Below are 15,036 nucleotides of genomic sequence, written 5' to 3' on the forward strand. Positions count from 1 at the left end.
TTCAACTACTCTTTAAAACATGTAATTATTAGCCAGTCTGCTCTAATGGATTATTGTCAATTATGTTGCCTTCACCAGCCTTGTAATCTCTCTTTGTTATGAATGAAATGAATTTCCCGGGAAAAATGAAAGAGAGCAAAGAAAAGTTCAATCCCTACAATTAACTTAGAACCAAATTACATATACAAATGAATTCTCTTTAAAACATATCAGCAATATCCCAATTTGTTATTTGCATTGCAACTCCAAAAAACAATAAAACTTGACAAACTTACATGAATGAATGCTGACCCTTCTCACTCTAATAATTTTCTTTTCAACTTTTTTTTTTCTCCTTTGTTTTCTATTTCTACTTGTTACTCTCAAACTACATACAAAAATAGGACAGCAAAAAGAACTGAACAAAATAACCCTTGTTAACGTGTAAGTCTGTATCTCTTTTTAGACATGGGTTGTCTCATGACTGCCAAAATAGGTCAAAATCATTACTATACAATGAACGGTCTTGAATCTCTAGATTCGCAACATGCCAGTTTATGAGTTGTGATTGGAAAAGCTTACACAAAACCAGTCCAGCTGGAAAAATCCACCATTCACTTTCATCCCTGCACATCCAAAACCAGACCGATTATATAGTATTACAATAAAGTTTACTTTGTACCTAAGAACATCAACTTACATGTTAATATTCCATGGCTGAAGGTTCGGGATCTGTTTACTGGATGATGACTGACTCTTATAGTGAATATACCCACAAAGAAATGCAACACCCTGTTGAAAGCCGAGGTGATGATTAACATAATTGAATCCAAAAAAAAAAAAGAAGAGAAAACAGAAGAATCAATGGATATCAAAGTAAAAAGATGAGAAATTGTACAGGTAAAAAACTATATCGCCTTGCCATCAAATACTCCTCGACAGGAGGGCAAGAAGCGGCAATGGAAGATACAAATTTAGTACCGCAGGGATAGGGGAGGGGAGAACAATGCTATTCACGTCCACCATTATCAACCCTTCTCCATGCTTATTTACTTTCCAGAAGAAAAGCATGTTTATTGAGTGAATATAGATTGAAAGTTCGAGGAACTTACGACATTAACCAAGGATGTTATGTTCCACAAAGCATAGAAACGTGCGAGACCTGCAGAACGCCTTGGTCCATGACTGAATAAAGCATTTATGCCAGCAGGAAAAGGAAGAAGAATGCCAAGAGGTAAAATAAATAACACCAGAAAGACATCCAACAATGATATTGAATACAACAGAAGGAACGTGAGCAACACTAAGCTAAAATCTCCTAAAAGTAGCATTGATATGACCAAGCCAACAAGATCCTGCAATCACATAAACAAGGTGTCAAGTGAAAGATTTAAATCCGTAGACAATTTACAAGTAAGAAATAATATAACCCCTTAAATTCATGTGAGCTACCTGGTGACCAACGGGTTTAGTATTGTGGACTATGAAAGAGAGAAGGTAAAACATATCTCTCTTCTCTTCAAGCATTTGTAAGTTGTTAGTATCTATAAGCCTTCCGTAACTCCTCCTCCGCCTAGCAAAACCATCACTGCTTTCGTGACCTTGGGTTAAAAGCACATCTTCTCCTAGGTGACCAGATTGATTTTGCATGTATGTGGTCCTCACGCTGAAGCAAACAAGAAAATAACAAAGCTAAATTCTATACAATTAAGGAATCAAATGATTCCAGTATATGCATGCACAAACATGTATGATCTTTAAAACATTCAATAATTTGAATTTCTTCCATCATAAAAGCACAATATAACTAAATATCCAAGTTTCGGACAAATATTGATGCCCATGTCACACGCGTATTACCTTGAAAGTAGTGCAGTTTGGACTCCATCGGTATTTCCCGAGGATACAGGTTCGCTTTCCTCTTCAACGGAAGACACCAAAAGTCCATACTGGTGATAACCGTTAGGTGCAGCCTGAAACCAGGCAAGACCAATGCATACGCCATAGATTCTCAAAGCAGGATTAGCATGGGTTTCAAGCCATCGCAGGACAGGTCGAAATGTTACTCTCAGCTGTCCACGACGAACCAAGCGTAATTGTGCATTCAAACCAGCCACCAGCCGATACCAAGTAGTGGGGGCACTAACTACAAGAGTTACAACAATTAAAAGAGTTTGTTATAACAGAAATTTGAACATGAACACATGCTTTCACCAATTACATGGTTAAAATATGAGAACTGACCTGACTCATAAGACTGGTAAGAATGTTATCATTTTGAAGGGAAAATGGTGCCATATAACTTCCGTCACCTCCAAAAATTATAACCATAGGAAACCTTTGTGGGAGGCGAGGAGGAAGGTCTGTTCTCTTTTCATCTCCACCAAGGAAGAAGTCCATATAAGCAAGCATTAAATCAGAAGTTGCAGATACCTACAGTGAACAAATATAAGAATTAGAAGTTTGAAGCTACATCCAAGAATTATGCTTGGAAACCAATTGTATAAAGTTTAAAAAACCATTCAAATCAGTACATACAGAACTAAGTTTAAAGTGTAAGACCTGCTTTCATATGTCCCATTAGATTTTTAGCTCTTTCTACTCAAAGCAACTTTTTTGTTTAAACTAGAAAGAGCTCAACAAATGAAGGAATATATCTCAATCCTAAGACATGTACAAAGCAGAAGCAAAATTTTAGCTTAAATAACTTTCAGATTGACCCAAAAGCCAACTACTAAATGCAAATCAAGTAAAATAAAAACATTATAGCAAAATTAAACCAAGGCTAGAAGTAAACAGAAACCTTAAGCCCCTCATAGAGAGCCCGTGAACGGCAAGAACGTAAGCAAGCATGGTCATACTCTGATCGCACGAACTCACGTAACCGTTGCAATCTCATTCTTCGGCGCCATTGCTGCCATGACCAAGCAAGGGGATATGCAAGAATAGAAAGAATTGTGTAAATTGCACCTTCCCACCACTGGTAAGCAGCTATTGCATTAATCTCATCCACAAACATGTTGTATGCACCCTCATATCTGCCAGGTTAAGCACATCAAATCAATGTGCAATAATAATGATTAAAGTTAATGATGTCCAGTACTCAGCACAATTAGGGATTACATAGTTTTGTATGAGAAGCATTCAACAGAAAAGGTAGTCATGTACTCACACAATCTCTTTTATTTCTTCTGGAGGCGTGTGGGGCAGATGCCAAGGTTCACTGAAAGTATTAGGACCCATAAAATACATTCTGTGCACATGACTCTGTGATTCCTCAACTCTGTTCGTTTCCAATACCTGAAAGAACAAAATGGCACAATTGAAGTCAAGCCATAGGGGGTTATGGGAAAAAGAAGGGAATGATAGCCCAGCCAGGGCAAAATGATATCTTAACGTATATAAATTATCAGAGCATAGATGACCAACAATCTATGAAATAATAAAAAGAAACAACACAAAAATTTTATATGACCTCATTTAATGACTCCAGAAATGGAAAAGAATGATCTATTTGAGAGCCATGCTGCGTGGGAGCTGGGCCTGGTAATTCATCAACTCCAACAAATTTCATTCGTGCAACACTTAGCACGACTGCTAAGAGGATGAGAAGACCCACAAGAAGAAGACAAAATAACCATGGTCCCCCAAATGTGTATATTAACTCTTCAAGTGCTGTATAACAGTGTGGCATGTGATATCTGTCTGAAATGCATTTGTAAGGACAAGGGGTTTCAGCAATACCACCTGTGATGATAGGAGAGGAAGTTTTCAATATAAATTTACAAAATGAAGAAAAAAATTGAAATTAATTTATGTTAAACAGGACAAGAAATCACAAGAAAAATATCCTTCAACAAAGGCAAAACCAGATATTTTATTTTGTAGGAATCGTTGGATACAAACATGGTCAACTTAAAAGTAAAAAAAGTTACTCCGGTGACCGTTCACGAAAATACGACATAAATCATTTTGACTTATAAATGTTCATTTCATTAAATATTCAAAGATTTAAAGAAAACTAAAGAAAAATTTACCACACAATAATTTCTGCATAAAGATTATAATGATGCAACTTTATTTAATTAATTTTCTATTATTACCATAAAAGGAAAATATTATCTGTCACCACATAATTGATATCAATATTTTTCTTGATAGCCAACATCCTCTCGGCCTAGTGGCAAGACCATTTGTTGTGTGGCATGAGAGCTTGGGTTCAATCCCTAACAACCCCAACCCTTACCCCTAATTATTAAAAAAATTTTGATGAACCAAAAAAAAGTTCTAAATTAATAATAGTGTTTAATTAAGTAAAGAATTAGAGAGAACCAAATTAATAATGACATGAGATTTAAAATTGATAGAAAATTAATCATATTGATGTACAAATTTAGAAAGAGGTTGCTGAAGCTAAATAGGTTGGGGAACCAAACTAGAGCTTCACCTTTTTTTTCTTAGTTTTGTAAAGTTAATATTAATTGGGTTTTCATTTACTCAGGTGGGGCCAAGGCCCTACCAGCCCCGCCTTCAACTCACCATCCTTCATGACAAAAAATCCATAAACTGCAGTAAAAGAGCAGTATGTCATTTAGATCTCATATAAGATATAATCTAGTCAATAATGAGTGTACCTCGAATAGCAATATAAATGGCACGATGGGGAAGCTCCCAAGCAGGGCAAGGTTGACAGAGGGAACTATCAGATCCACTAACATTCTTGTAAGTACCAACAGGACATTCCTGGAAAAAAAAAAAAAGAAATGGTAACAAACTGTAGCAGCTGAAAGTGAATAATCAATTTGTATTGGTTCAAAAGAATAAAGAAAAAGGATTCTTACAAACTAGTAAAAAGAGATGAATGACAGACTTCTCCAACCATTATGTTAATTTACTCAACTATTAGAACAAAATTTACTTCCTCCAAAAGTTCATTCATATAAAATGCCCCTGTAAATTCAGTCACATCATTTGATTGGATAGATTTTTCCCCCTTAAACTGAAGCCAGTTAAGCATTTACATGAAGAATTCATGTTAATTTGGTTATTGTATAATTTTCAATTTCCAAGTGCTTCATATAAAAGTATAGCATCAACTACCAAATTCCTTATTCTATAAGAATCTGAAATTTTTTAGAAAGCAACAAAATTGCCAACTTACCACACAAAAAGTCCCATACAGCCCTTTTGGACAAGCTTTACCAGTCACTGTTCCATTTTCTCCAGAACCACTCTCATCTCTACCTAATCCTCCCCTTCAAAAATTATCAAATAGTCATTTGGATATCAAAAGGATATACTCCTTAAACAAGCATCCATGACAAGAATTAAATCGCAAGCATAAACTACAAGGCAATGACACGGTTCCTAATTAAATGAAACAGCAAAAAAGCACTTCTGGCAAGCATCATGGCATTGGTTGTAAAAATAACCTATAGTACACACAGCTTAAAGTTCCAGGTAGGTGCTTCAAAGCAATGAAATAATATAAGTATCAACTACTCATTAATGCAACCAAAGTGCCAGGTAAATTCAAAAAGTTAACATGCTTCACCATGTGATCACAGCATCAAGATTAGATCTAAGCATACTATAAAATAACAATTTAAGTCACCACCCAAAAAAGCCCCAAAAACAAACCTTATAAAACAATATTCGCAGTTTAAGTCTTCAATTTAGAATATTCTCAGATACCAAAAAGCAAAAAACCATCAGGTTTCTAACATATCCATAAAACATTCACCATGCAATAATATTTGGGACTTAACACGTCACAGTTAAAAAAAAGAGCATGCTTTGATGAATTTCTAAATTCTTTTTCTTATGTGATCAATTTCTAAATTGACTAATGGCTTCAAACAAACAAAAAGGATAGAAGCTTTGTGATAGAGGATGTGCCATATCCTAGGTGGGAAAGTTTCATAGCAGTTATCATACAATATCATTTAGAACAAAGAGTTACATTGGAAACTAACCTAGCATGGATGCTTCCCTTCACTCTAGCAATAGGCTGGTACACATCTCCAGTGGGAATGTTTGACCAATGAAAATGAATCCTTCCACCTCCTCCACCACCACCCCCTTTGGGACTACCATATCCTCCTACACTTGAAAGAATGGCAGATTCACCAAGAGTCATTGTATGTAGAAACAGAAGTACAGTACCACCAGAGCCACCCCCCGGAGCTATGCTTGAAACATTAGAAAGAAAATTCTTATATTGCCAGACAGTTTCTGCAAAACCTTCTCCATCAGCCCTCACAGAACCCTCAACAGACAAACTTGATAATGGATGCTCCACAGAACCCATCACTGTTCAGACATAACATCTCATGAAAAACTTGCAAACATAAATACCAGCAGTATTCACTAAGGCTATGTTTAGTAGTAAGGGTTTAAGACAATACAGCAACTCAAACAAGGCTCATGATCCCCCCCCCCCCTTTTTTCACATATAAAAGAATTAGTTAGACCTTTTAACATTACTAACTTACATTTTAAGCTAAAACAATGACACTAAAGTTCTAGCAGCCTAACATGATCAACAAAATTTCACCTGATTACATAACCATTTCAGAGGAAACAAACACTATTGTAAAAAATGGCACTGAACTTACCCTTGCTAAGACTTGCAGTGAAAAAAAAAAGAGAGATAAATATATGCCCTTGGAAAAAAAAAAAAAGACCCCAAAGCCTTACCTATAATACCACCCCCTGCAATTGAATCAGCTGAGCTCTCATTTCCACTTCCACTACCAAGTTCACAGGGCAACTTGGAATTTCCATATGAATTACCACCCCCAACACAACTACCATTATAACATCCAAGGCCTCCTTTACCACCATGGCCACCACCACTGCCAATACCATTGTCTAAAAAGTTCCCTTTGCCAACACCACCTATGCATCCTGTACAAGAACAAAGGCAAGTCCCCCAGGATAACAAGTTCAGTTGTATTTTGTTCAATTCTCTTCAAGGCAAATAAGAGATAATTAGAAGCTATAATAGACCTTTATGATGGATGGAGAAGATTTCTGAGCATGGATATGTTTGTATGTGTAGGTATGGTTGCATGTACACAACAGGTTGTATAGAGAGAGAGAGAGAGAAATTGAAGAAAATATAACCTAAACCACAACATTGAAACTTACCCATCCCAGAAGCACTGATTATTCCAGATGACTGCACGGATATCGTTCTAGCCCGATGGAAATGAACAACAGACCCCTTAATAAGACCTTCGACAGTGATGTCCTCAACTCGGCATATCTACAAACCAAACTAATAAAACGGTTAAATAAGCTAAATAAAGCATATTTCTCTGTTCACTATGCACAACTATATTGATAAACACCTGGAGAGTAAAAGACAGAGATGAATTCACATTGCAATCTTCAGGTGGATGAAGTAGTTCAATGGGGCAATCTTGGAGCTCACAATAAAGCTTTGGTGTACTGCCAAACAGAGAGTAACATGATATATTATAAAAAGGGTAGAAATCTTCAACACAAGAGAGATACAACCAAACTAAAGACTTACATAGCATAAGATGATGCATCCTCTAGGGGACCACGTAAAACAGATCCAGGTCCAACCTTCATGCAAAACAGATATAGTTAATTTATTAATTATATGGCACAACCAATTCATATGTATGTAAATCTGGCAGAAAGAATTTGTCAAAACCGGTGATTAGCATTCATAAGTTACCACACACAGTCATGAATGCATGTCATACCTTTCTACTTAACTCTTATGATGATTAACTCATGCAATGATGGCGAAAGAAGTCCAATTTACCAGAATGAAAATGAATACGGCATCAAGGAGGAGAATTACAAAGGACATCAAATTTACATTGCTGTAGCCTCCAATGGAAAGATAACAGTCGGCTAGTCAAACTCATGCTTCTATCCAGAAAAAGGGTTCCATAAAATAAATAGATAAATTTATACTGTGGAATTACAATGAAATCATTGTCCTCAAAACAACTGAAGATAGCCATGGTTCACAAATAAAATGCAAGCTAGGAAGAGCAATAAACCTTAATGGGTAGTCCACTAGAGAACTAGAAAAGAATCCTTATTACCCATAACTGTCGAACCATTAACGCTTAACCATTCCTACACCTTATCCTCCTGATCGGAATGTTCTTGGCAAACTTAATTTACTTTTAACCATATAAATCAAAATATTTCAACCCAAATGCATAAAATCTGAACCTAGAACCAATCCAATTACCACATTAAATCATCACTTACGTGAATGCTGTAAAATAGGGATAGGACCAAACGTTGTGCCTGAATTTTATCTCCTGATCCAGATAAATTCAATAAACCTTGTCCATGTACTCCCAGGTTTGCATTTGATTGTATAACTGATGATTCCTAGGTACGAAAAAGGGAGGGGACAGAGTTGTCAAGCATCATTACATCCCGAGAAAATGCAATAGAAATATCGAAGGTGTATCAGGTTAAACACCTTGAGAACGACTAAATTACTAGCCTCGAGCCATGAAGTTGCAACAGTTGAATCTTCACCACCATCTATTAGCATTTTTGAATTCCACATCAAGAATATTTTCACAGTCATGCGTAAAGCCCCATAGACCTGTTATGGGTTAAACAGGGAGATCATAGAGTATTAAAAGCATATTATAAATATGAAGGAAAAAAGGAAATAAACAGTCAGCTGAAGCAGAAATAAATAGAAGGAAGCTAAGACAGCTGATACATAATACCCTCATTAGATCTGCTGCTTAAGGATATTTCAAAACTTACAAAGACATGTTAAGAACACAAAAATGCATCGAATGAAGTGGAAATAAATATCCACAATGATACAACAGATAGATAAAACTTCAACTAAAACAAAATCAGCGACTTCAAAAAGGGTATTCGGTTGGGTAAACCATTTTAAAAACTGAGCAATATGATGATGATAAGACGTCAGAAGAAAAGTAGAAAACTGAATAGTAAATATGGAGAACATTGACTCGCATAATGATTAAAAGGAAAAGGAATAACAGACTTAAAAATTCAAGTTCATAAGACGATGTATCATTACCTTGATTACAGAATCACTCATTAACAGTTCTTCTGCCAATAGTTCAAACTCTGAAGTTGCATAATGTGCTAGCCCAAAGCTCAGAACCCCCCCACATAGAAGACTTATCTGTCCTTGCACCTGTATAAGGATCAAAATAAGAATTAGATTCATTTTGCCGAACTGAATTTTATATATTACAAGCACAATCATAAAACATTAATGCGGAATGCGGTGATAGGAGAGGCAGCAACTCCAAAAGACCTTAAAGAGAAATTTCATTAGATAGAGGTAAGTAAACTTACTATTAGCTCAGATGCCTAAAGGGGGAAATTAAAACAAAGAAAAAACACTTTGAAACAATCAAAGCAATGAGAACTAAAACCCAGTAATAATCATGTGTTGGGGGATATCTACATTACTTAGAATCTCATTACGAAAAGATCTGAAGTTCTCAAACCTGAACACGACTCCAAAGCAATGGAACACTGGCCCTGGCACAATTTCGAATATAGACATTAGTCCAAAGTGGCTGATAAGGAAACTCTAGAAGAAGCGTTTCCGTATCTGTTGACAAATTATAATGTTAACATTAAGACTTCGAGGCACAGCATCATAAAGGGTTCCAGCAGCACCAGCATTCTTAGAGCAGCCACGGCTAATTCCTCCTGAAAGATAATTATTAAATAATTACCAAGCAGTCACCATAAATGGACTGAGTGGGAGCAAAAAAGAACAAATACAAAATATTGAATAATGAAATCACAAAGCCTCAAAGATAAGTATTTTTCCAAGCTTGTCAGCCAACAAAAGTTTACGATATGAAAGCAATTCATTTATATCACTATCAAAAGGCATCTAATATTCCAAATTACTATAATCATAAAACAATTTAAAAAACTGCTTTAAACCACATTTAAAAAACCTAGCCAATCTTTTTGCTCATTGGTTGTGACTCATGTATATATTGCCCATTCTTTTAGCAAGTTGAAAGTAATCAAGTACCCAAAAAGATGTTATATAACAAGAGTACGCTCTAATTTCTTAATAATCTTAACAAATATTGAGCCTTTTCCTCTGATCCATCATAATGAACAATGGCAAAAACAAGAAGCATCTTACCATGCACATATATTGTTGGTTCATCATGCCTGCTGAAAACATCAACCGCAACTCTTCCACCACCTCCACCAGCAAAACCATTACCTCCGCTAGCACTTATCCTGCCACCTCCAGTCCTGCTCTTCACAGAACCACATATTCAATGCTTTAAAACAAGTAATTAACTTCAAAATATGATTTACTGTCAAAATTATAGTTAGCAGCACAGCAACATAAACAGCCACTTACGTACCTAATTTTCTGCAACTTGGTAATCATTTGTTCTCATTATTTCCAAATTCCCGTTTCCACTTACCAAACAAACACAAAATAACCATACAACTATGGAAACTAAATAAACCAAAGCATCACTAAAAAGAATTCTTAAGAAACAAAGCAACAAGAGTGAAGCATTACATTTTATGAGCTTTGATATAGACGGAACCACCGGAACCACCACCTCCTTTACTCCCTCCATCACCCCCCTCAGCCAACAAGCTCCCATTCACATCCAGAAACTCTTTAATATCCATTCTTACCCGGCCACCACCTCCTCCTCCGTAATCCACTTCCTTACTCGTTGACCCTCCCTTACTACCATAACTCGAAGGGTTCTGCAATGATGACCACGAATAAGCATCTCCACCCCATACATCCTCAGGCAGCTTCCCTTCCTCCACTAAACAACTCGCACCTCGGCCCCCATGACCTCCACCCGCTCCCTCTACACCCTGAGGTGTCCCACTCGTCTGCGGCGGCGGGTCCCCTGCCCATCCCGTAGTGTTCACGGCCGAGCCATTGAAAAAACTAGCGTTATAAGCCGCGAGCTCGAAAGTACTAGCAACTATAGTTGAATTTTCGCCTAAGGAAAAGTTCCCGCTGATGTTTAGGGTTATGGAACAGCCCAAAATGGGGCAATGGAATCGAACTCCGGGGAGTATGTAAAAATTACCCTTTCCCGCTATGTAAACGTCACGAGTGAGGTTCAAATCGGCCACAATCTTACACGTGGAATCGAGAGAACCTACCCCACCGAGATCGTCAGTACAAGACACTGACGGTGCGTGAGGAGGCGGTGGAGGAGGTGCTGGAGGAGAGTAGTCTTGGTGGAATAAAATACCTTCCGAATCCGAATCGGTTATCCAAAAATCCGATTCGAAGTTAGAAGACGAAAGACAGATGACGAAGGTGGTGCAGAAGAAGAAGAAGAAGAAGGTGAAGAAATGAAGCAACCGAGAATGAAAACGAGCCATTCACTGCTGCTGAAAGTCATCACAATGGAGGGTTAAGATCTTGTTTCGGAGGTAAATTCGTCGATTCGAAAACATTCGAGCACCACAACCATTGAAAACACCATTAAAAACAAGCAAATTTCACAATGATTCTAAAAAAATATTTTTGCGACACTTATGAAAAAAGACAAAGGAATTTGAAAACCCTAGTAATTGGGTTTCCGTGTAACTCTCTGCAAAAATATATATATAATTATAACAATTAACAATATGAGTTGCTCTGTTCACAGGGAGGAAGTAAAAAGGATGGGAACCGCTTTATTGGGGGAGAAGAAGATGAGAAGAAAAAAATCAAGTACGGTACCGCTTATGTAGGTTTTTTTTGGTTTTTGAATCTTGATTGGTTAGGTTGGCAACTTTTTCATTTTTGAAGCCAGTCATACATTGACTTGTAATCGGGTTATGCTAGGCTTGGATGCTCTAGATCATTTATGAGCAGTTAATGCTCTATTTAACCTTTTGTTAAAAGAGCGTTTAAGCTACCTTAACGACGTCGTAGAATGGGGAGATTTCGAAAAGGTTTTACCTTAATTGTCTGGCACTGGCAGTGAAGCTTATGGGCAGGGTAGGTAGAACGTGTGAATAATGAAAAGGATCGCATTTAGCTAATTTATTAAATGAGTCAATTTTAAAATATTATTAAATTGAAAATGATATCCTTTTTTTCAAAATTATGTCTTATTATATTTTTAAACAAATTTAAATAATTTTCCTTAATTCACGGTCACATTTTATTATTACACTAAATATACTAAATAATACATTATGTATAAGAAATTAAGAATTAAGTAACCTTATTGTGTATCTTTCTTTTATCTCCCTATGATATGAGTACTATTTGTTGACGTGATATGTTAATTAAATTTCATGTATTTAAATATATATTATACTTTAAGTTTAACAAGTATTTATATAATTTTATGTATAAGTAACATCGTAAGAGAGTGAGCCTAGCCCACAAGATCATTAGAATTCGACTCAAATTCGTTCAGATTTTGAGTCGATGATGGTAATTATCCTAACAAATTCTTTTTAAGTGAGTGAGTGAAAAATAGATTTTTTTTTGTTTTATATATTATGTAAAATATTTAAAAGTGTGGGTAGTTTTTTCATAAGAAAAAGACATGCAGAAAAGTTGGTATTATTTAATTTATGATGTTAAATAGGAATATTAGTTTAATACAGTAAACATAACTTGTATTAATTGTGTTTATATATTTCTATTATCCGGTCATACTTGTTAATCCAAATGATAATAAATACTAAAAAGTTAATTATTTGATTCAAAAGCAGGTTAAAAAATTATAATGTATTTTTATTGATATTTAAAAAAAAGTTAATATTTTGTAATTTTTTTTATATTTCACAATTAGCTTAAAATTTTTATCATATATTATTTAAAAAATATATTACTATATCGTTATAGAACACTTGTCAATCTCTTGATTTTACTGTAGAATTTAAAAACTTCACTGAAAGTGTACCGAATATTTTTACTTCAATTAAATATTTTTCTATAAAAATATTAAATAACTTCTTAACCTTTCTTAGGTTACATAATTAAAATAACTCAGACATTAAAATAATATATTAAATAATAATTAAATACTAAAATTAATAAAAAAAATCGATTGAATATTAACTCAATTGGCACCGGCATTGTTATCAGTGCAGATGGGCATAGATTCAAATGCGTTGAAGCGCATTATCCTCCTATATAAAAATATATTAATTTATTTAGTTTTAAAAGAAAAAAGTAATAAACACAAAATTATTTAGTTTTAAGGAAAAGACATTGTTTAAAGTATTAAAATATATTATTAAGCTTCAAAATTTGTGGCTAGCATCTTACTCTTAATGGTCTACAGAATACAGATGATTAATTATTGGATACACTCAAGTAGATATCTTAAGAAATAAAAAAATATATTATTAATATTATTTAAATTTCTAATTATTATAATTTAATTTGTGTGACATCAAATTCAACCAAATTTGATACTGGTGCCATAAATATAAATTATATTAATTGTACCTAGATATATCATATCAGTTGATTATATTTAAACTTTTAATTGGATTTGTATCACAGGTCAAACAAATATTAACTCAATAAAAATAATTAAAATATTCATAAATTATAAGGGTATTTTTTTTATATTTTTGATAGAATGTCTAGAGTTACTTATAACTTCTCCCTAACCCTTAAGTAGGAGAATAATACGCTTTAGCGCACTCGAACCCATATATTCATGAATTAACAATAAATATCAATTAAACTAAGACTCAATCAACAACTCACACATAATTATATTTGAAGCATATAGAGAACTATATATTTTTTTGTTAAAATGAATTATAAATCCATATTTTGCCATTTTTAATAAATATATTATGACACAACTTTTTTCATGAAAATGATAAGTGTATGATAATCTCGTATTTAATATAAACAGAATGATAATAAATATCAAAATTAACCCAAAAAAATAGAATATTCCTGACGGAAAATAAAAAAATTGAACTCATATGATAACTTGATAATTATTTAAGTGTGATATAGATTCGAGTCGTGTTAATTACATTAGTTATTTGAGCTTTGTCACGCGAAAGCTTCAGTTTTCCGGACAATTCCGGAGTTGGCCACAAAGAAGGGAAAAAAGTAGAGGAAATTAATTTCCAAACATCTGTACATAAGAATCTAACAATTCTTCTACTTTTTTACAGGCTTTTGCTTTTGCCAAGATATGGTGTGATTCCTTTCCCCACCAACTCAACTACTGTTTTGGAAAACACTAAATCAAATAATATTTTGATTTTCCTCAAGTTTCTTTTTCTAATATTAGATAGAAATATTCAATTTTTTTTATTATGAATTAGAATATCTTTAAAGATAATAATTTTATACCTTTATTTAGAATTTGTTATTTGATTATTGCATTTCAAAAATTAAAACTTACAATCCTTCTACTTCTTTCAATTTGAAAATTTTAGTCTAATAGTTTCTGTCAAAGTTTATTAATTTAACATGTTTATTTGTTATTAATTTTTTATAAAAAATACTTTTGATTTTGATGACTGAATTAATATTTTTAAATAAAAAAGTAAAATTTTTATTTAGAATCAAACCACATTACGGTGTTTTCTTTAAGTATCTTATAGGATACTGTTGTTCCAGCCACATTTCTCTTTTTACTCTATTAATAATTTAATTGGAGCTTGAACCCTAGTTTCGATGAGCCTGAATCTACTTTTTTTCATTTTACCTTCCTTGTTTATTTTATTTAATTCTAGAAAAAACTAAAAAAATAAAATAAAAAAGGGCTTAGATTTTAACTTTTTAAATACTTGGTCTAAATATCAATTTTTGTCAAAGTACAGGGATTAACAACACAATTTAACCTTTTATCTTTTTTACAGCATAAGTTTGTTAAAAAACGAATTAAAAAATAAATTAATTGAAAATCAACAGTTTAAGTGATTTAAATTTTTAAGCACATTTGATAATACACAATAAAAAAAATAGATAGAATTTTTCTTCAATGAAAAAGTGAATATTTTTTCAATGAAAAAAATGTAAAAAATGATAAATAGATGGAGGTACTTAATGTAAAGTTT

At 33.9% G+C, this 15,036-nt stretch overlaps 1 non-coding gene across 1 annotated transcript; it reads right to left on the reverse strand.

The window, feature by feature from the left end:
* Positions 1-216: 216 nt before the first annotated feature.
* On the reverse strand, positions 217-11,687 carry LOC107893402 (uncharacterized). The gene is made up of 22 exons (XR_005907872.1): positions 10,544-11,687; positions 10,148-10,263; positions 9,486-9,693; positions 9,047-9,166; positions 8,462-8,590; positions 8,242-8,367; positions 7,520-7,575; positions 7,335-7,434; positions 7,132-7,249; positions 6,679-6,888; positions 5,955-6,291; positions 5,141-5,234; positions 4,614-4,722; positions 3,455-3,726; positions 3,152-3,279; positions 2,783-3,017; positions 2,220-2,412; positions 1,840-2,125; positions 1,432-1,645; positions 1,092-1,334; positions 680-771; positions 217-605 (listed from the first exon to the last, which is right to left on the reverse strand). It is a non-coding gene; the product is annotated as an uncharacterized protein (transcript).
* Between the last annotated feature and the right edge of the window lie 3,349 nt (positions 11,688-15,036).

This window comes from Gossypium hirsutum, chromosome A13 (genome assembly GCF_007990345.1).
Source record: "Gossypium hirsutum isolate 1008001.06 chromosome A13, Gossypium_hirsutum_v2.1, whole genome shotgun sequence".
In the NCBI taxonomy this organism is placed as follows: Eukaryota; Viridiplantae; Streptophyta; class Magnoliopsida; order Malvales; family Malvaceae; genus Gossypium; species Gossypium hirsutum.